Source organism: Apodemus sylvaticus, chromosome 9 (genome assembly GCF_947179515.1).
Source record: "Apodemus sylvaticus chromosome 9, mApoSyl1.1, whole genome shotgun sequence".
In the NCBI taxonomy this organism is placed as follows: domain Eukaryota; kingdom Metazoa; phylum Chordata; class Mammalia; order Rodentia; family Muridae; genus Apodemus; species Apodemus sylvaticus.
Genome location: NC_067480.1, coordinates 101,354,774 through 101,377,878, shown reverse-complemented (window position 1 = coordinate 101,377,878; position 23,105 = coordinate 101,354,774).

Here is a 23,105-nt window from a genome sequence, read left to right as displayed (position 1 = left end):
CCAGTTCTCCCTCTACAACCCCCACCAGGCCATCTCTCCTCTCCCCCTCTCTTTGCCTTTATGAAGGTTCTCTTCTACCCTCTCTCCCTCTCCCGCCTCACCACTCTAGCATCCCCCTTCACTGGGCATCTAACCTCCACAGAACCAGGGGCCTCCCCTTCCAATGATGTCAGATAAGGCCACCCTCTGCTCCACATGTATCTAGAGCCATGGATCTCTCCATGTACACTCTTTGGTTTGTGCTTTAGTTCTGCGGAGCTGTGGATGGTCAGGTTAGTTGACATTGTTCTTCTTATGGGTTTGCAACCCCCTTCAGCTCCTTCAGTCCTTCCCCTCGCTTTTCCATTGGGGTCACCAGGCTCAGTACAATGGTTTCTGTGAGGATATGCATCCGTATTAATCAGGTGCTGGCAGAGCCTCTCAGGGAACAACTATACCAGGGTTCTGTCATCAAGTGCTTCTTGGCCTCAGCTATAGTGTAGGGGTTTGGTGTCTGCAGACAGGGATGGATTCCTAGGTAGGGAAGTCTCTGGATGGCCTTTCCTTCAGTCTTGGTTCCATTTTTGCCACTGTCTTTTCTTTTGATAGGAACATTTCAGGAAATGTTGAAAGGAAAATTTTGAGATGGGTGGGTGAAAATAGCTACTTTCAGACCACTAAGAGGAACATCTGAAGATGCCCGCCAGAGAGATGGCATGCACAAGACCGTCTTTCTGCAGCATAGCGAATATTCCTACAAAAGCTGTCTACTGTTTTCTTTCAGAGAACATAGGATTGAGTTTAGAATCCTCACTTACATGCACTTGGTGTCCCCTTTTTCCATACTTTTACTAACTCAGTATAAAATTTCTGGTGTCCTGAGAGGACATGCATAATACTATAGTATTATAATGGCTATAAAGGGCTACAAAGATGAAAAGAAATGGCATGAAGGAAATGGAAGAAATCATGAGGAAGAGAAGGAAAATGAACCAAACAGTAGAGAACAAAGGGTAATGCAATGATGCAATTCCTCACTCAAAATTGATGGCCTTACTAAATAAAAGCTTTCTCCTGGGGAAAAAAGTTTGTTTTCTGCTTTTTCATTTCAGAAGACTTAAACACTCATAGCATGCAATTAACTTTGCCTATTGCCAAATCATGTTTGAGACACATTGTTTTATTTCTTGTTTTTAAAACGTTCATGTTTTAGACCAGAATACTGTTATCATTTATAACACAGAGACAGATTGTTTGTTGTTTGGCTTATCAGCACAAAAAATTTAACTTTCATCAATTTTTTGCCACTTTATAAACATAAGCACAAAGTAGACACCATTCTATAAAAATATTACCTGGGAAATGTACTCAAATATCGGCATAGATAATTTTCTTTATGCATAGAGCCACTAATGATTTAATAGTAATTCACAGTAACTTTTACTATAGCTTACTTTATGAAGAAAATCATTTGTTGTAGTAGTACTTATTGAGGATTCTATAAATTATTAAGCAATTTATGGATATTCTCCATGAGTTACACTGATTTACTAAAGATCTCCAATTTTAATCAAAGATATAAGGCAGTTATATATAATAGTGAATTCTTGTAGCACCAGTGCTTTGGAGACTAGGGAAGGAAGATCGTGAGTTCAAGGGCTGCACAAACCCTGCCTCATAATAATAAACATTAAGCAGCAAAAGCAAAAGTTATACAGAAATGTGCTGTTAATCAAAACAATATTGTTCTTCAAAAATAGTGTCACAGTGAACATGGGTGGTGTGCATTATCTTTATAGTAGGGTTATTTGGATATATAGATGATATAGATACAGATACAGATATAGATTATATGATAGATATAGATATAGAGATAGAGATAGAGAGAGAGAGAGAGAGATAGATATAGATATATAGATGATATAGATATAGATATAGATATAATGTATATATGATGCATCTCAGTTTTATGTTTTTGAAGAACCTCCATATTTATTTTCATAGTGGCTATACCAATCTACATATCTACAACAGGATGTGAGGGTACACTTTCTCACAAGTCTATTTATCAGAAGTTATTTTTTATTTCCTTGCTGATAAGCATTATGACACAATAAGATGAAAACTCAATGTAATTCTCATCTATTTTCTATGTTTTCATAAATACTGAAGATTTTCCTACAGTTATTTGCCATTTCTATTAAATTATAATTTATTTAGTCATGATGAAGAAACTATGCCATTTGTAGTAAGTAAAATCAACCAATTTTAGAAAAATATATGTGATATCCAGGTTTATATTGTGCATATGTGTGTGTGTGTGTGTGTGTGTGTGTGACTTGGAACAGAAAGGGAGGTATTTGGGCAGAAGACAAGGAATAATGGGACATGGGACCAGGGATGATGGGTATGAGTATGAGAAGCTCCACTCATATCTTCTAAAGATGTCATGTTGAATCCCATTATTTTTACATTTACTACAAATTTAATAAAACTAATAATAAATTAAAAACTATTTCATAACTAAACTAAGCCTGTATCCAAAGCAAACTAAAACACTATATGAAGGATTTATTGAAACAGCTATATTCATTTTAATATATTCACAGTAGCCAAGGAATGGGAACAACATAGATGAACACTCAACTAGGTATTCTATTAATATCCATTATTCATTTGCCTTTATATAATAGCTATAAATGAGAAAATTAGAAGTATATACTGAAATATATTATTTCTTTTTAGAGGAATATATATATATACACATATATATATATGAATATAATATCTTTCACAAATGACTTTCAAATTAAAATGCTATTTCCTGTTTTATCTCGACACCTATTCCTTAAAGGTGATTCTAGAATTTTTGTGTTTCATACTACATCTCATAAACATTATGAAACTTTGCATGCTGAAAATGACTTTAATAGAGAAAAGATTTGAAGATAGAAAAATGCATCTAACAAGGTACCCTGTAGCCTATAGTATAATTGCTTTAAAATCCAGGGAATGGAAACCAGTTAAAGTCTTACATGGCCATGAATCTTGCCGGGATCAGAAGTTATAATTTTTCGTACTTTGTCCAGGCTGTTTTATTCCAGCATGGCTCTGTGCCACGCAGTGATGCATTGGCTGCAGAATCATGATGAAGTAGCCTAATACTCTCTCCTGATTTTGGACTTCCCTAAAGGCAGACATAGTCGCTATCATAACCATGATAAACTGTGTGGCCCTCTATTGAAGAATAAAACACTCTCCTAAGCTTCATACAGTTAAAGGAGGGATGAGTTAGTTGCTTTTACTTTTCCATTTCCATTTTTGGAAACAAGTCAAACAAATTACAGCCAAAATCCAGAACACGGATTTCATTCTGTAAACGCTAATAACAGAAACATTTAACTTCATGTCCTTTAAAAGTTCTTGCAATAAATTACTAAGCTTTAAATGATGGTCCAGTTATGTAATGAAAATTATAGGAAAGTATAAGAGGTACTTTGTGTTCTTGATTTAGTAGAAATTAGGCCTCAATACACATTTGTTTCCTTGATTTCAGACACAAACCAAGGTCTTAGTGTTGACTGTCTCCTAAGTTTCAGGTAATGGAGAAACTTCTGGAGAAGCTAAGTGAAGAAATCATGTTCCTAGATGAACTGGAGTTCTGATATGTGAGAGTCCTGCTGAGAAATTCGGATGACCACCCCCAGGCTTCCTCTCATCTAATAGTGATGCTCATTGATAAAGGCCTCCATGAGCTTTTGTGTTTGTTTTGAACAGTCTCACATGTGCTGCCAAAACTGAACTGCCAAAATCACGTGGTACCTAAGAACATTTTCACATCTAAATATGGAAAGAAGTAGAAAGTGGGTGAGAGTAACAAGGACATTCAGGTGAGGAAACTACATATATCATAATCTGGTTTTTATCCTGAACATTCATTAGAAAATATCAGGTGAATCATATGAAATTTAAAGTATTTATTTATTTATTTATTTATTTATTTATTTATTTATTTATTTATTTATTTTTACTTATTAACTTTATAGCCTGGTAAAGATAGATAGATAGATAGATAGATAGATAGATAGATAGATAGATAGATAGATAGATAGATAGATGATAGATAGATAGATGATAGATAGATGATAGATGATAGATAATAGATGATAGATAGATAGATAGGTAGATAGATAGATAGATAGATAGATAAATTTATTTAAACAGCTGACCATGTACCAAGAAAAATGTCACACTACAGAGAAGAAATCCTTTTCCTAATATACAAGGAGGAAGACAGTGAATATTCTAAAGGTAATGCTCTGGAGAAAGTGTAAGGTCATCAAGGTCTGCACTCAGAGTTTTCAATCAATGACCGTTTAGTGAGAGTGGACTGAGCAGCTTTAGCCAGGTAGTGCAACCAGGTCAGAACAAACCAAAGAAGAATCTCAGAAAGGCTTTGTTCTTTCTTCCCCTCTTCCTTCCTTCCTTCCTTCCTTCCTTCCTTCCTTCCTTCCTTCCTTCCTTCCTTCCCTTTTTTCTTTCTTTTCTTTCTTCCTCCGCCTCTCTCTTCCTCTCTCTCTTCCTTTTTCCTTTCCTCCCTCCCTTCCTCCCTCCCTTCCTCCATTCTTCCTTCCCTCCCTCCTTCCTTCCTTCCTTCCTTCCTTCCTTCCTTCCTTCCTTCCTTCCTTCCTTCCCTCCTTATTTTCTTTCTTGTCTTTTTTCCCAAGGGTAGTTTATTATACAAATACCATAACCTAATTGCATTAAAAAATTCAATTTCATCTTCAAATCCAACTCCAAAGTAGTCAGAAGAACAAGCTATGGCCATCACCATTAAAGTAGATACTCAGTCCCAACAGGTGCCTATCTTTTACAAAATATTTAATTAATAATAATAGTAATAATAATAATAATAATAAATTAAAAATAAATGAAAAGTCTCTTAATTTTCTTTGGCTGTCATTCTTATGCTGATCACCTTATATGTCCCCAGCCCCCACAAGTTAACAACCACTGAGCCATTAAATTGCCTCCATGTTGTTCATTATCCTCCTCAAATGCACCTCAGACATATCAGTTATGATCTCTTGTCTTGAATTATTATTTTCTTTCTCTTATTTTTAATTTGCTTTATGAATATGACTATCAAATCAATTTTATTCTCTCACAGAGTACTCTGTTACAGGTATGGGCGAGTTTCATGTTTGGGACACTAGAACATGCTAAAGTAGCATGATCTGTGTGATCAAAAAATAAAGGGTCTTTAGGAAATCTGGGGGAAATACATTGTATAGCCTACAATGATGATATGCCATAGTTAGCTGTTAAGTTTTATATGTCTTTCCTTTGTTAATACCCCCTCTGTCACAAATGTTAATGCATACTATGTTTTTAGTGATCATTATGAGATGTATGTAGAATCACCTTTCTGAATAACTTTCAGCAAATAAAGAATTCACCTAGATTTTCAGTACTTTAAATGCATACTGTCAAATATTGAAATCAGTGTCTTTTATTTTACATAACACTAATGCTATCTAATGGTTCAAAAAATATATATGTCAGGCACAGCATTACTCAAAACAGAAACACATCAGCATCATGAATGCAATAGGGAGCCCTTTAAAATAGTCAACTGGTAGTATACATTTGGGGAGAAAAGAGGAGAAAATATTTTGAGAAAACATTTTCTTACACGTGGTGTTTGGAGTCAATGACAGAACAATTTTTAATTGACCCGGAACAATGCATAAAGATAAAGCTGAGTCTGGTGTTACATATGATGAACTCTAGCACTTTGCTGGTAGAAGAAAATGAATTTTCAAAGATCTTACAAAGAAATCAGAGCAAATAATGTGACTCCTGGGGCATGAAGTCAAGCGAATAGAACATTTCAAGAGGAGAATGAATGTGCAATTATTACCTAGAAATGCTGTAGGAGCAGGAGAAAGATCGTGTTAAATAGAGATTGACAGCCATGATCATTGACCTTAGCAGCTTTACTTTGCAGAAGGGCAAGAATAAAAACTTGCTTTACATTCCTCAGTTTCTGGGTTCTGTGGAAATCCAAACTTCCAAGCATTGTTTATGTATCAATCAAACGAAGATCCAAGGGTCTTTCTTCCAAGGGTCTCTGTTAATTTTTTATTCCTGAAATAAGACACCATAGACAAGGCAACTTTTGTGGAAAGTGTTTAATTTAGGTTTATAGTTTCAGAGGGTTAGACTCTATGATGGCCAAACATAGGGATGGCGACTGGAACATCTGCATGCTTGTTTCTTGATTCACAAATAGGAGACAGAGAAAATAAATACTGGGAACCACAGAAATCTTTTGAAACCTCAAAGCCAGTGATGCACCTCCTCCCCAAAGGTCCCATTCTCTGACCCTTCCCAAACACTCTCATCAACTGGACACCAAGCACTCAAATATACGATCTCATGGGGCTCATGAATTTGTTCTCGTTCAAACTACAATTCCCTCATTGTAGTTACATGGAATAATGTCCATGTTGATATATTGATAATGGTAACAGAACAAATTCATCATGTCTTTCCTTATCTCTTGTCTAGTAACTCAAATATGGACATAGTACCCAGATAGCATAGAGGGGCATATCAGAGCAATTTGAGAGGAGAGCAAAATATTATGAAGATACTGAAGAAAGAGGTTGTGATTACAGATTCAATTTTCATGGAGAGAGAGAGAGAGAGAGAGAGAGAGAGAGAGAGAGAGAGAGAGAGAGAGAGAGAGAGAGAGCTGACTTTAGAGCTCTTTTTAATCTATTATTTTTTTCTATTTTTTAATTTATTCGATATATTTTTTATTTACATTTCAAATGATTTCCCCTTTTCTGGCTCCCCACTCCCCAAAAGTCCCATAAGCCCTCTTCCATCCCCTATTCCCCCATCCACCCCTTCCCACTTCCCTGTTCTGGTATTCCCCTATACTGCTGCACTGAGTCCTTCCAGAACCAGGGGCCACTCCTCCGTTCCTCTTGGACATCACTTAATATATGGATTATGTCTTGGATATTCCATGTTTCTAGGCTAATATCCACTTATCAGTGAGTGCACACCATGACTGATCTTTTGAGACTGGGTTGCCTCACTTTGTATGATGTTCTCCAGCTCCATCCATTTGACTAAGAATTTCATAAATTCATTATTTCTGATGGCTGAATAGTACTCCATTGTGTAAATATAGCACATTTTTTGTATCCATTCCTCCACTGAGGGACACCTGGGTTCTTTCCAGCTTCTGGCTACTACAAATAGGGCTGCTATGAACATAGTGGAACATGTGTCCTTATTGCATGCCGGGGAATCCTCTGGGTATATGCCCAGGAGTGGTATATCAGGGTCCTCCAGAAGTGTCATGCCCGGGTTTCTGGGGAACTGCCATACTGATTTCCAGAGTGGTTGTACCATCTTGCAATCCCACCAGTGTGGAGGAGTGTTCCCCTTTCCCCACATCCTCGCCAACACCTGCTATTCTTTTTATCTATTGTCCTGCAGCAGCAGATGTGTCCTCATTAGCACATATAAAATAATGTAATGAGAGTCATTGAAATGATGGAGGTACCATTCTAGAAAAGATACAACACTGGCTAAAATCAGGACAAAACCCCAATAAAACAGACCAAGGAAAATACAAAGTGGCCACATTGAGCTGACTCTTTTTTATGTTAGTATTTAAATGTACCTAAAAGCCAATGAGAAAAAATACAATTGACAGATACAGTTATGAAAGAAATGCAGGTTAAATAATTTGTGATTAGTGAATATATATAGAATCTTACATATATATTTATATCATAATATGTTATATAAAGTCATATATGATATATAAAAATCGCTATACATGTTCTTTTTCATTTCTCTAAAGGAATTTAATTCTCATAGAAGTAAAGAAGTTATGTCTTTGTACATTCTGTTCTGCTGTTACACTGGAAAATTTTAGAAAATTAGGAAAACTTCTGTTAAAATTTCCACAAAATAACAGTAAAGCTAGATAAAATCATCTTGACAAAAGGAACAAATAAGCATTATAGTAATAGACTTCATAATATATTACAAATGCATGTTTATCAGAATATTACTCTCTAGGCTTCCAAGCCAGACCAACAGAACACAGTTAAATAAATGTATTTAAAGCTAACTGCTTATCCTCCAAAGTACCAGTAACAAACACTGGAGACAGTACACTTTTCTAAATAAGTAGCATTTGAAAAAATACACCCATATTAGAGAAATGAAATTAGATCACATCTTTTACTAGTTGCTAAATCATCTATAAATGGTTTAAAGACACAGGGAAATTTTGATTCTTACAAAATTTCTTAAAATATATAATGTAAAGTTATACGTGGAAGGATGATATTTTTCTCTCTCATCACACTAACATAATGCCTTGCCATTCAAGGGAGCTGAGTATGAAGCGACTCCCTTTCAGCTGTTAAGGGATTTAGGTTCCAGGAGCCTCTCAAAACAATATAGCTATTGCCTATTGCCATCATTCCTGGCTGCCTGCTGGAACTTAGGTTCAGTCAGGATTGCTAAAGACATTGCCCACCTCAGACTCAGAAAACCAAAGCTAAAACAGACGACTGAGATTATATCAAACCAAAAAAGCATTTTCTAAACAAAGGTAATTATCATCATTCACAAACAGCCCAGAGTATGGAAAAGAATGTTTGCAATACATATATTTAACAGGATGTTGCTCTTTAGAATGGATAAACAATTCCAAACACTGAAAGCAGATTAGTATTAATAATCCATTAAAATGGGCATTAGACCTAACCCTCCTAAATAGATACACAAATGGCCAACAGGTAAATGAAAACATCCTCAGTATCAGCGACCACTGAAGAAAACAGATCATGTTATATCAGTAAAACTGGCCAGCAGCAACACAATTAGAGTAGCGAAGACAGTTGGGATCAGGAGGAAAGGAGGACCTTTCACCCTAAGGATGGGGATGGGAATGATTGTAGCCATGATGGATAACAGCATGGAGGCTCCTCAAAGACACAGAAATCGAAGCGCCACATGACCTGGAAATCTTATTATTCTTTATTTGCCCCTGAGAATGACATATCCATTTCAAAGAGCACTCCTTGTTCTCATGCACATTACAACACTGTTACAACACTGCTCATAGAAGCCAGGAGTGAAAACAAACTGAGCCCAACCTTAGAGGAACAGATAAATATAATGGGTTAGAGTCCATAGCTGGGCACCATTAAGACATATTTAAGGGGAGGGCATCATGTGACAATATGGTTGGAACTTGATGTTATTATGTTAAAAGTCATAAGCTGGGCAAGATGAGGGGATGGGATGTGGCATGGTCTCACTCATAGGGGGAATCTCAAACACTGACCCCACAGAAACTGAGCTCCTTGATGCCTAAACCCTTGGCAAATAGTGAGGAAAAGGAATGGAAAAGGTTCAGTAATGGTGACTTAGTTACAGCCATGTAGGAGCAAGGAGTTCTGACCTGCTATTCTACAGTAGCAGAAAAACAGATAACAGCAAACTTCCACGGCCTGGAGAAAAAGATTCTAAGTGTTGTCACCAAAAATCGTATGGTTAGAGCTGAAAACAGGAATTGTTTAACACTACTCAAATACACACAGATCGTACTGCGAGGGCCACTCCATTTTGTCTTTGTATCTCAACTTATGTAGTGTTGGATTCTCACCCATTGAACAGTGCTAAATATGGATTCCTTTTCAATTAGTGGACCTCAAATACAATCAAGAAGTGGTTTTTCTTTACCAAAACATTTGTGGTACTGATGTGCACATATATCTTCTAGGCAGGTCCCTGCGTAGGTTGCAGAGTTAGTAGTTTAGTGGTGTTGATAGTCCCATATGGTCGATGGTCTCAGGTTTATTTGTTTGCCTCTGAGAAGTACATGGTTATGTGATTATGAAACCAGATACTGGAACTGTTAGGAAAACACTGCCTTTAAGGTCTTTATTTACTCTCAGTAATGAATATATCTTAATAAAGATGTGTGTGTGTGTTTGTGTGTGTGTGTGTGTTTCTATAGTCATAGATTCCCACATGATTCTCAAAGGTCTTTAGTGTTAGTCATTCCTTTCCATATTCTTTTCTGTGACCTGCCATCTCCTACTCCACTCAACACTTCCTTATCTGTTCTTTCCCATCTCATCATTTGTACTATCTATACTCCATCTCCACTTTATTGAAAGTCTGTCCCCAAGGTTATGGACTAATATCCTGATCTCCTTTTCAAGTCCAATTAGATACATATATGTCCAAACATTCAAAGCCAGCATCCACACCTAGCAGAGAACATTTATCTCTGTGTGTCTAGGTTACCTCATTCAGAATGATTACTTCCAGCTCTGTCCATTTGCCTACAGATTTTGAATGTCCAGGTTTCCTTAACATCTGCATAGGATTTCTCTCTGTGAACAGAGTACAATTAGTTGATGGACATCTAAGTTGTTCACATGTCCTGGATGTTGTGACTGAAACAGCAATGGATTCAGATGAGAAAGTATCTTTTTTATAAAATGGAGAGTGATTTGGGTATATGAAAAAGAGATATTGCTGGATCATGTGGCAGATCTATTCCCAGCCTGTGGAGAAACATCCACACCGGTTTCCAAAGCAGTTGCATCAATATTTACTCCCCTTTTCCCATAAACTTTGAAGCACTGGTCAACAATTGTTTTTTTTTTTTTTTTTTTTTTTTTTTTTGTCTTTTTTTTTTATTTGATATAATTTATTTACATTTCAAATGATTTCCCCTTTTCTAGCCCCCCCCCCCACTCCCCGAAAGTCCCGTAAGCCCCCTTCTCTTCCCCTGTCCTCCCTCCCACCCCTTCCCAGTTCCCCGTTCTGGTTTTGCCAAATACTGTTTCACTGAGTCTTTCCAGAACCAGGGACCACTCCTGCTTTCTTCTTGTATCTCATTTGATGTGTGGATTATGTTTTGGGTATTCCAGTTTTCTAGGTTAATAACCACTTATTAGTGAGTGCATACCATGATTCACCTTTTGAGTCTGGGTTACCTCACTTAGTATGATGTTCTCTAGCTCCATCCATTTGCCTAAGAATTTCATGAATTCATTGTTTCTAATGGCTGAATAGTACTCCATTGTGTAGATATACCACATTTTTTGTATCCACTCTTCTGTTGAGGGATACCTGGGTTCTTTCCAGCATCTGGCAATTATAAATAGGGCTGCTATGAACATAGTAGAGCATGTATCCTTATTACATGGTGGGGAATCCTCTGGGTATATGCCCAGGAGTGGTATAGCAGGATCTTCTGGAAGTGAGGTGCCCAGTTTTCGGAGGAACCGCCAGACTGCTTTCCAGAGTGGTTGTACCAATTTGCAACCCCACCAGCAGTGGAGGAGTGTTCCTCTTTCTCCGCACCCTCTCCAACACCTGCTGTCTCCTGAATTTTTAATCTTAGCCATTCTGACTGGTGTAAGATGAAATCTTAGGGTTGTTTTGATTTGCATTTCCCTAATGACTAATGAAGTGGAGCATTTTTTAAGGTGCTTCTCCGCCATCCGAAGTTCTTCAGGTGAGAATTCTTTGTTTAACTCTGTACCCCATTTTTTAATAGGGTTGTTCGGTTTTCTGGAGTCTAACTTCTTGAGTTCTTTATATATATTGGATATTAGCCCTCTATCTGATGTAGGATTGGTGAAGATCTTTTCCCAATTTGTTGGTTGCCGATCTGTCCTCTTGACGGTGTCCTTTGCCTTACAGAAACTCTGTAACCTTATGAGGTCCCATTTGTCAATTCTTGCTCTTAGAGCATACGCCATTGGTGTTCTGTTCAGAAACTTTCTCCCTGTACCGATGTCCTCAAGGGTCTTCCCCAGTTTCTTTTCTATTAGCTTCAGAGTGTCTGGCTTTATGTGGAGGTCCTTGATCCATTTGGATTTGAGCTTAGTACAAGGAGACAAGGATGGATCAATTCGCATTCTTCTGCATGCTGACCTCCAGTTGAACCAGCACCATTTGTTGAAAAGGCTATCTTTTTTCCATTGGATGTTTTCAGCCTCTTTGTCGAGGATCAAGTGGCCATAGGTGTGTGGGTTCATTTCTGGATCTTCAATCCTGTTCCATTGATCCTCCTGCCTGTCACTGTACCAATACCATGCAGTTTTTAACACTATTGCTCTGTAGTATTGCTTGAGGTCAGGGATACTGATTCCCCCAGATTTTCTTTTGTTGCTGAGAATAGTTTTAGCTATCCTGGGTTTTTTGTTGTTCCAGATGAATTTGATAATTGCTCTTTCTAACTCTGTGAAGAATTGAGTTGGGATTTTGATGGGTATTGCATTGAATCTGTATAGTGCTTTAGGCAAAATGGCCATTTTAACTATATTGATTCTACCGATCCATGAGCATGGGAGGTTTTCCCATTTTTTGAGGTCTTCTTCCATTTCCTTCTTCAGAGTCTTGAAGTTCTTGCCATACAGATCTTTCGCATGTTTGGTAAGAGTCACCCCAAGATACTTTATACTGTTTGTGGCTATTGTGAAGGGGGTCATTTCCCTAATTTCTTTCTCAGCCTGCTTATCCTTTGAGTATAGGAAGGCCACTGATTTGCTTGAGTTGATTTTGTAACCTGCCACTTTGCTGAAGTTGTTTATCAGCTGTAGGAGCTCTCTAGTGGAGTTCTTTGGGTCACTTAGGTAGACGATCATGTCGTCTGCAAATAATGATAGTTTGACTTCCTCCTTTCCAATTTGTATCCCTTTGACCTCCTTATGTTGTCGAATTGCCCGAGCTAGTACCTCAAGTACAATATTGAAAAGATAAGGAGAAAGGGGGCAGCCTTGTCTGGTCCCTGATTTCAGTGGGATTGCTTCAAGTTTCTCTCCGTTTAGTTTGATGCTGGCTACCGGTTTGCTGTATATTGCTTTTACTATGTTTAGGTATGGGCCTTGAATTCCTGTTCTCTCCAAGACTTTAAGCATGAAAGGATGCTGAATTTTGTCAAATGCTTTTTCAGCATCCAATGAAATGACCATATGATTTTGTTCTTTGAGTTTGTTTATGTAGTGGATTGTATTGATGGATTTCCGTATATTGAACCAACCCTGCATTCCCGGGATAAAGCCTACTTGATCATGGTGGATGATCGTTTTGATGTGTTCTTGGATTCGGTTGGCAAGAATTTTGTTGAGTATTTTTGCATCGATGTTCATAAGGGAAATTGGTCTGAAGTTCTCTTTCTTTGTTGGATCTTTGTGTGGCTTTGGTATCAGCGTAATTGTGGCTTCGTAGAAGGAATTGGGTAGTGTTCCTTCTGTTTCTATTTTGTGGAATAGTTTGAAGAGTATTGGTGTTAACTCTTCTTTGAAGGTCTGGTAGAATTCTGCACTGAAACCATCTGGTCCTGTGCTTTTTTTGGTTGGAAGACTTTCTATGACTCCTTCTATTTCTTTAGGCTTTATGGGACTGTTTAGATGGTCTAGTTGGTCCTGATTTAATTTTGGTATTTGGTATCTGTCAAGGAAATTGTCCATTTCCTCCAGATTCTCCAGTTGTGTTGAGTACAGGCTCTTGTAGTAGGATCTGATGATTTTTTGGATTTCCTCAGTTTCCGTTGTTATGTCTCCCTTTTCATTTCTAAGTTTGTTAATTTGGATACTTTCTCTGTGCCCTTTGGTCAGTCTGGCTAAGGGTTTATCTATCTTGTTGATTTTCTCAAAGAACCAGCTCCTAGTTTTGTTGATTTTTTGTATGGTTCTCTTTGTTTCTACTTGATTGATTTCGGCCCTGAGTTTGATGATTTCCTGCCTTCTACTCCTCCTGGGTGAAATAGCTTCTTTTTGTTCTAGGGCTTTCAGGTTTGTCATTAAGTTGGTAATGTATGCTCTCTCCATTTTCTTTTTGGAGGCACTCAGGGCTATGAGTTTTCCTCTTAGCACTGCTTTCATTGTGTCCCATAGATTTGGGTATGTTGTGTTTTCATTTTCATTGTGTTCTAAAAAGTCTTTAATTTCTTTCTTTATTTCTTCCTTGACCAAGGTGTCATTGAGTAGAGTATTGTTCAATCTCCACGTGTTTGTGGGTTTTCTGTTGTTTCTGTTGCTATTGAAGACCACTTTTATTCCATAGTGATCAGATAGGAGGCATGGGATTAGTTCTATCTTTTTATATTTGTTGAGGTCTGTCTTGTGACCAATTATATGGTCGATTTTGGAGAAGGTACCATGAGGTGCTGAAAAAAAGGTATATTCTTTTGTTTTAGGATAGAATGTTCTATATATATCAGTTAAATCTAATTGGTCCAAAGCTTCAATTAGTTTCATTGTGTCCTTGTTTAGTTTCTGTTTTCCTGATCGGTCCATTGAGGAAAGTGCAGTGTTGAAGTCACCAACAATTATTGTGTTAGGTGCAATGTGTGCTTTGAGTTTTAATAAAGTTTCTTTTATGAAAGAGGGTGCCCTTGCATTTGGAGCATAGATGTTCAGGATTGAGAGTTCTTCTTGTTGTATTTTTCCTTTGACCAGCAAGAAGTGTCCCTCAGAGTCTCTTTTGATGACTTTGGGTTGAAAGTCAATTTTATCTGATATTAAAATGGCTACTCCAGCTTGTTTCCTGAGACCATTTGCTTGTAAAATTGTCTTCCAGCCTTTTACTCTAAGGTAGTGCTTGTCTTTGACCCTTAGGTGTGTTTCCTGTAAGCAGCAAAATGTAGGGTCCTGTTTACGTATCCAGTCAGTTAGTCTGTGTCTTTTTATTGGGGCATTGAGTCCATTGATGTTAAGAGATATTAAGGAATAGTGATTGTTACTTCCTATCATTTTTGACGTTATTTTTTAAATTTGATTGCTTAACTTATTTGGGTTTGATGAAAGGTTACTATCTTGCTTTTTTCAGGGTGGAGTTTCCCTCCTTGTATTGGTGTTGTCCTCCTATTATCCTTTTTAGGGCTGGGTTTGTGGATAGATATTGGGTGAACTTGGTTTTGTCGTGAAATATCTTAGTTTCTCCATCTATGGTGATTGAGAGTTTTGCTGGATATAGTAGTTTTGGTTGGCATTTGTGTTCTCTTAGAGTCTGCATGAGATCTGCCCAGGACCTTCTAGCCTTCATAGTCTCAGGTGAAAAGTCTGCTGTGATTCTGATAGGTCTTCCTTTATATGTTACTTGGCCTTTTTCTCTTACTGCCTTTAGTATTCTTTCTTTGTTTAGAACATTTGGTGTTTTGATTATTATGTGACGGGAAGTATTTCTGTTCTGGTCCAGTCTGTTTGGAGTTCTGTAGGCTTCTTGTATATTCATGGGCATCTCTCTCTTTAGGTTAGGGAAGTTTTCTTCCATAATTTTATTGAAGATATTTGCTGGCCCTTTAAGTTGTAAATCTTCACTCTCATCTATGCCTATAATCCTTAGGTTTGGTCTTCTCATTGTGTCCTGGATTTCCTGGATATTTTGGGTTACAAGCTTTTTGCACTTTGCATTTTCTTTAACTGTTGAGTCCATGGTTTCTATGGAATCTTCAGCATCTGAGATTCTTTCTTCTATCTCTTGTATTCTGTTGTTGATATTTGCATCTCTGTCCCCTGATTTCTTCCCAAGGCTTTCTATCTCCAAAGTTGTCTCCCTTTGAGTTTTCTTAGTTGTTTCTACTTCTGATTTTAGATCCTGGATGGTTTTGCTTAGCTCCTTCCCTTGCATGTTTGTGTTTTCCTGTAATTCTTTAAGAGATTTTTGTGTTTCCTCTTTCATGAGCTCAGCCTGTTGACCAAAGTTCTCCTGTATTTCTTTAAGAGATTTTTGTGTTTCGTCTTTCATGACCTCAGCCTGTTGAGCAAAGTTCTCCTGTATTTCTTTAAGTGTTTTTTGCATTTCCTCCTTGTTGGCTTTTGTATTCTCCTGGATTTCTTTCAATGATTTTTGTGTTTCCCTTGCAAGGGCTTCTAACTTTTGATCCATTTTCTCCTCAATGACCTTCATGTGTTCCTGTACCAGCATCATGACCAGTGATTTTAAATCCAAATCTTGTTTTACTGGTGTGATGGGGTATCCAGGACTTGCTGGTAGAGGAGAATTTGGTTCAGATGTTGCCATATTGCCTTGATTTCTGTTAGTGACGTTTCTGCGTTTGCCTTTTGCCATCTAGCTCTCACTGGTGTTACTTGGTCTTGTCAGTGCTGGACTCACCAGTGCAAGCTGCCCCTTCCCCGTTGGCCTCTGGTGCACAGCTTACACTCTGCACTGCCTATAGACAGGGTGCTGTTTTCCAGGCTGTTCAGATCCCAAAGCAGGCACCTGAAGGCTCCCGCTGGGGCCCGCAGGATTTATCGGAGCACACCGACTTTTCCCAGCTGGCCGCCCGGAAGCCCCCACTAGCCTCTTGAGGGACCTGGAGATGTGGCGGCCACCCAGGCTGATCTGAAGCGGAGAGATTTGAGCTGGGGGCTTCTGCCTGAGGCCTTGCCCCAGATTGTGTCTGTGGACCAGGTGGAACCCGTGTGCACCCCCAGGGAGCTCCGAAGGTGAATGTTGCTGTGACCTCCCCTGTGCTCCGCTCACTCCGCTGGGCAGCCGATTTCCCCAACCGGGCTGGCGCACACTAGGTTAGCCTTGTCGCCTGGGCCCTGAGTCCAGGCAAACGCCTGGGAGGCCAAGGTCCGAGCAAAGTTCCCCTAGGGCTATGTCTGTTATTTGGGTCCGCCAGGTGACCCGGATGGCGGGCGTGCGCGTCCGCGCTCCGCGAAAGCACCGGGAGAGACTGTTGTGCTAATAACCTCCTGGGCTGGTTGACGCACAGATGGCCCACCAAGCCGCCCAGTTCTTGGGGTCAGTCCTGTGCCTTTTGGGGCCTAGACCCCCGTTTTGTTAGCCTCAGGCTACGCTTGTTAGCAGTCTCTGCCCTCCCGAGCACTCTGGCTCCTGTAGGCAAAATGGCGGCGCGTGCACCGGCCGGGGCAAAAAAAAAACTCCTGGCTGGGTTGGCGCCCCGATGGCCACTCGAACAGCCCAGGGCCTGGGTGCAGGCCAGCGCCCGTCTGGCTCAGACCCCTGCGGTGTTGGGCCTAGGATTATGTTTGTGTACCTCAGTCTGACTGATCTCTGGAGCCCGGGATCAAGATGGCGGTGAGTCTCTCCTGACTGGCGGGCAGCCGAGTTCTGAAGTGGCTTCCGTGCAGCGAAAGGCTCCGCAGAACCGCAGTTGCTTGCCGCCCGGCTGGTCAGCGAAGGTCAGTGGTCGTGGGCGCAGGGCCTAACTGGACCCTGTGTCGCCTTGGTTCCACTGCTGATGGCCCTTCAGCTGGAGCAGCCACTGCTACCGCCGCCGCCGCCGCCGCCGCCGCCCTATAGTCAACAATTGTTTTTTAATTTCAGTATTTTTGTGGTTTCTCCCTTCCACACAATTTCTACCAACTCCTTTTTCACTGAACTTCTCTCTCCCTCTGTCTCTCTATGCCATCTTTCTTCTCGTTCTTTTTCTCTCTAAGAAGAAATATGAAATTTTAAACAAATAAAAAAATATCTAAACAAAACAAACAGGAAAGAGAGAAACAAAATCCCACAAAATCCAAACAAACAAAAAAACATGGAATCCATTTTTGTGTTGGCCACCTACTTCTGGCCATGGGACCTCCCTTGGAGTATGCTTGCAATACAAAAAGACAGTTCATTAGATAAAACTGCTCCCCCCTACCAGAAGTTGTTTGGTTATGGGTGGGTCTTTATGTGCATTTCTACCTTCTCAGTGCTAGAATTCTGTCTGGTGTGTTCTTGAGAAGCTCTTGTGAATTCTCCTACAACCTCTATCAATTTACATGTGCATTTCTACCTTCTCAGTGCTAGAATTCTGTCTGGTGTGTTCTTGAGAAGCTCTTGTGAATTCTCCTACAACCTCTGTAAATTGATATGTGTATCATTCCTATTGTGCTGAACCGATGTTTCCTTTGAGTTACCCACCACCTCACCCATGGCTCTTACAAACATTCTGCCCCCTCTTGCACATAGATGCATTGACTAGGGGAGGTGAGTGATGAAGACTTCTCTTTTACTCAATATTACTCTCCACACTGTGTCTGTGTGTGGTCATCTGTGTTAGTCATTACTTCCTGCAAGAAGAGGTTTCTCTGATGAGAATGAAGTAATTGTCATTGAACTGATGTTCTGTTAGCAGAAAAATAATAGTAGATTTTCCCCTAGGCCAATGATCTATGTAGTCTCAGATTCTTAGCCATTTTAGAAGTGTCATGTGTGAGTTACATTTCATATAGAAGCTTCATAAAACATATATACATATACATTTATACATATATACATACATGCATATACACATATATTCATATATGCATATATACACATATATACACACATATACATATGCACATATATATACATACATGCATATACACATATATTCATATATGCATATACACATATATACACACATATACATATGCACATATGCATATATACATATACACACATACACATATACACATACACGTATACACATATACACATATATGCATATGTGCATATACACACATATATATATATATATACATATATGAATACCTAAATGGAACCACCATATACTTTATGCCACCAAGTAAAAGCTCCAGTTCCAGGAATTGAGTTTATTTTGTTGAGCCATTGGCCAAAGAAGTATCATGTACCACAATCTATTGCCAAAGCTATTGGTTGTTCTAACAACTTGATCAACTTGATAGAAAGGCTCAATTACTGAAGATAATACTTTTTTTGTATCATCTAACAAGGAGAAGTGGAGCTATTGCATGACTAGAGGCCTCATTCTTACCAACTAGCATTCATGATGCAGAAGGTACTCTACAAATTACCTGAAGAGCAAAGAAATCATCAATAATTCCCAGCTACAAACTATGCAACCTAAAACAAAGACCTACCTGCAAGACATACTGGTACAATAGTGTCAATAGTGATGTATAAATGAACTCACAGGAGCTTTGAAAGCATGTACAAGAAGTGCATGGGTCCCAAACAGATGGGGTCCCAGCACCGCGATGAGAAATGGAAATGCAGTATACCACTACCCAAGAAATCACTGCACTTGATGACTAGTGGGGAAGTGAAAAAAATCAGTGTTCTCTAGTTAAATGGATTTATCTAACAACACTCCAGGACAGGCCCCATGCCCAGGAGTAGCTGTGCACCACAGAACAAACTCTATGTTGTTCGTTTGTTTGTTTGTTTGATTGATTTTGTGGGCTTTCTGTTTCAGTTTGTTTTGCTTTAACGATTTCCTGCCTTATTGATTCTTCATTTGTTTTCATTTTCACTTTTGTGTTCCCCCTCCCATGGAGAAAGAGAGAAAAAAAGAGAGGTTCAGAAAGGACAAATACATGATCAAAATATACTGTGTAAAAACATTTAAGAAGAAATTATTAATCTTTATATCTTATATCTTGCTTTTAAGTTTTGTCTATTTTGACGATTCCTTCCCCCAGATTATTTACTGAAAAATTTCAAAGCAGAGAATTGGCCTTATAGGCAATACCAACTGAATCCACTATATAATCATAATTCAAATTACAACTGAATTTTATAAACTGAACTTAGTAATATGGCATTTATGGGATGAAGCACAACAACTTGCTGTGCTTTTAATATTCCAGGAAAGAAAAAAAAAGTGGGCATTTGCACCTATTCTAGTATTTTACTAGAATATTTTCACATATAGGAAAATTCAGGTCACCAGAAATGGTAGAGAAACTTGGACCAAAATAGTATAGAAATCAACTCAAATTATTTTGAAAATGCAATTACCATTAAAATGATTTAATGAGAATTTTAAGAAAGTTAATGTGCATGTTCAGCTGTTTCTTTTTAATCAGCACCCATACATTTGTATCTTTGCTCATGTAACTAATTTATGCACCCCAGTTTACATGTGATATCATACACTAATATTTACACAGTATCATTAATTCTGAGCATGTCTACATTTTGCCATTTGACTATCTTCTGCAATGTATACAATTGAAAGGTAGAAGCCTAAGCTGACTTTAAATAAGAAGAGTTGTTAACTCTGAGATATTTTCCAACTGTCTAAATGTGTAAATATCATGCCTCAGTTTATTTAACTACACACGAACATCTTATGTGAGTGTGAAGCACAAATAAGGAAAAGAGAAATGGAGAAGGAAAATGGGAATTTTAAATGTAAACACAAAGTGAAAATCAATAAGGAAATAAGAGTTGGAGGCAATAATTACTTGGTGCTAGGATGGCAGGTGGACCAATCAACCTTCCCACGGGGTTAATTATTCTTAGTTTGATGAACACATGTAGAGGTCAGCTCCTTATTTCTGGACCATTCTTTCCTGAGAGAAGTAGAGATATTTCAAGGGATAGTTGAGTGTTGGAGTGTTATTGACAATGCGTAAATATTTCCTTCAATCTCAGCTCCACATTTTGTCTCTGTATCTCCTCCCAAAGGTATTTTGATCCCCTTTTAAGTAGGACCAAAGTATCTGTACTGGCTGGTTTTATGTGTCAACTTAACACAGGCTGGAGTTATCACAGAAAAGGGAGCTTCAGTTGAGGAGATGCCTCCATGAGACCCAGCTGAGGGGCATTTTCACAATTACTGATCAAAGGGGGAGGGCCCCTTGTGGGTGGTGCCATCCCTGGGCTGGTATTCTTGGGTTCTATAGAAGAGCAGGCTGAGCAAGCCAAGGGAAGCAAGGCAGTAAGAAACATCCCTCCATGGCCTCTGCATCAGCTCCTGCTTCCTGACCCGCTTGAGTTCCAGTCCTGACTTCCTTTGATGATGAACAGCAAAAGTGTAAGTTGAATAAACCCTTTCCTCCCGAACTTGCTTCTTGGTCATGATATTTGTGCAGGAATAGAAACCCTGAATAAGACAGTATCCACACTTTGGTCTTCCTTCTTCTTGAGTTTCATGTGGTCTGTGAATTGTATCTTGGGTATTCCAAGCTCCTGGGCAAATATCTACTTATCAGTGAGTGCATACCATCTGTATTCTTTTGTGATTGGGTTACTTCACTCAGCATGATATTTTCTAGTTCCATCCATTTATCTGTGAAGTTCATGAACTCGTTTTTAATAGCTGAGTAGTACTCCATTGTGTAAATGTATCACATTTTCTGTATCAATTCCTCTGTTGAGGGACATCTGGGTTCTTTGCAGCTTCTGGTTATTATAAATAAGGCAGCTATGAACTTGGACTGTACAAGACAGATGCAAACAAAATTCTCATATGTAACCTACAGGCATCATACTTGGTTAATCTGTTTCTCTAGAACCTCCATCATGATTTTTTCCTATCAATATCCTTCATTTTCACATCTAAGTTTGGAAGAGACACCGTCTCACAGAATTCTTTGTAACTTCTGCTTTTAGAATCCTGTAAATAACCAAGGAACAATGCCTGTCCTGGGGTCCACTGTGAAGGGCTTTTCCTAAAAGTTTAATGTGGCCAAAATTGTATATTAAATTATTTTATTTATGAATTCCTGCTAACATATTAAACACTGTCCAAGTACTTTTATATCCTAAAGGTAGAAATAGAGATGCAATTTTATTTAATAGAAAAACCAAATAGGTGTTGAATACATAACCTTAAAGCTTTTGCACTTGCAAATGCTGTCTTTTGAGTTCATTTTCTATGAAATCATAGATAGATTTAGTCATTACAACTCAGTATGTTTCATTCATTAATATTTCATTTACAGTTATAGTGACATCGAACCATCACTGTAGACTTTTAAAATAGCAGAGAGTCATGAAATTGCATCACGATCTAAAAGATGAAACCACTTCTCCATTAAGTAAAACCTGTTAAGTGTCATCTCTCCAGCTGGCAAACCCTGTAATTCTCTTTGACTGTCCAATAGTCTCTCTCCATCTCTCAGGAGGAAGTCGTTAGCTGGCAGCCGGAGTGAGACCTCATTATCACTCACGCTAAACTACCTCCACAGAGTGTGTTAGAAGAAATTCAGGAGTCTACCCTGAAGCACTGTCAACTACATTTTTCAAGTGTGTTTTGCAATTTGGTCTTCTGCATTTGTAATCGCATTTGCCAGCTTGCTCATTCATTCACTAATTTGTAGCTCTCTAGCATTTGAAGGAAGTTGGACTGCTCCTCTGTAACTCTAGCCTGTATCAAGATTACAACTTCATGGTTATTGTCAAATCTAAAATATAAGTGTAAGCAGTTATGTGTTTGTGGAACAATTTCTTTAATTTTGACCTAATGTAATACATTAGTAGATGTGTTTATTGTTTTTAAAGGAAATAAGGTGTTTCAGGAAATAAGGTGCTATCTTCCAAGTTAGAATATATAAAATTAAATCCTTCTAAATAAAATGAACACAATAAAACCAAAGACCAAAAGCAACTTGTTAGTTGAAGCTAGTTAAATTAATTAGGTTTAAAAAACTCAGTATACCCATGGGCAGGGCAATACAAACTACAAATGGACAGTGGACTTGACAGATGTTAATCATATTACAAATCAAATAATTCAAAATAAAATAACAATACTGCATTGCCAATCACCAAAGCTACATCTTAAGATCTTACATAATCAGAAATGACAAGTATGAAAATAGCAACTTACATATTGCTAATGAAGGCGTTACACACGAAAACCATTTAACACAAATGAAAAATAAGCCCAAACTGCCTCCTCAGAAGTCAGGCAAATTTCTATACATACAATGAAGAACTGTAAAAGAACATTCGTGATTTTTGCTAAGTTTTATTTATACAAAAGTAGAGATAATTATTAAAATATCACTTTATTATATTTTGATCATTATGTTGCATGTGCACACTGATGAGTCTAGAATTATAACATTAAAGAGGCATAAAATTAAGGAAATTAAGTCCTAAATGAAGCCACATATCTGCATCCTTCTAATAGAACTCTTCCTTCTAGCATAGGCTCCTGGGACTCTGTAGCATGAATGCTAATATTGGCCGCACTAGAGTCGAAATCACATGAAGTTCTATTTTTAAAAGCAGAGCAAGGACAGAATATTAGTCTATTTTCAGCTCTTTTTGCTCCTTACAGTTTAATATATTTTAACTTTGCCATCCATACAATAAGGAGTTTCCAGTTTTCTATA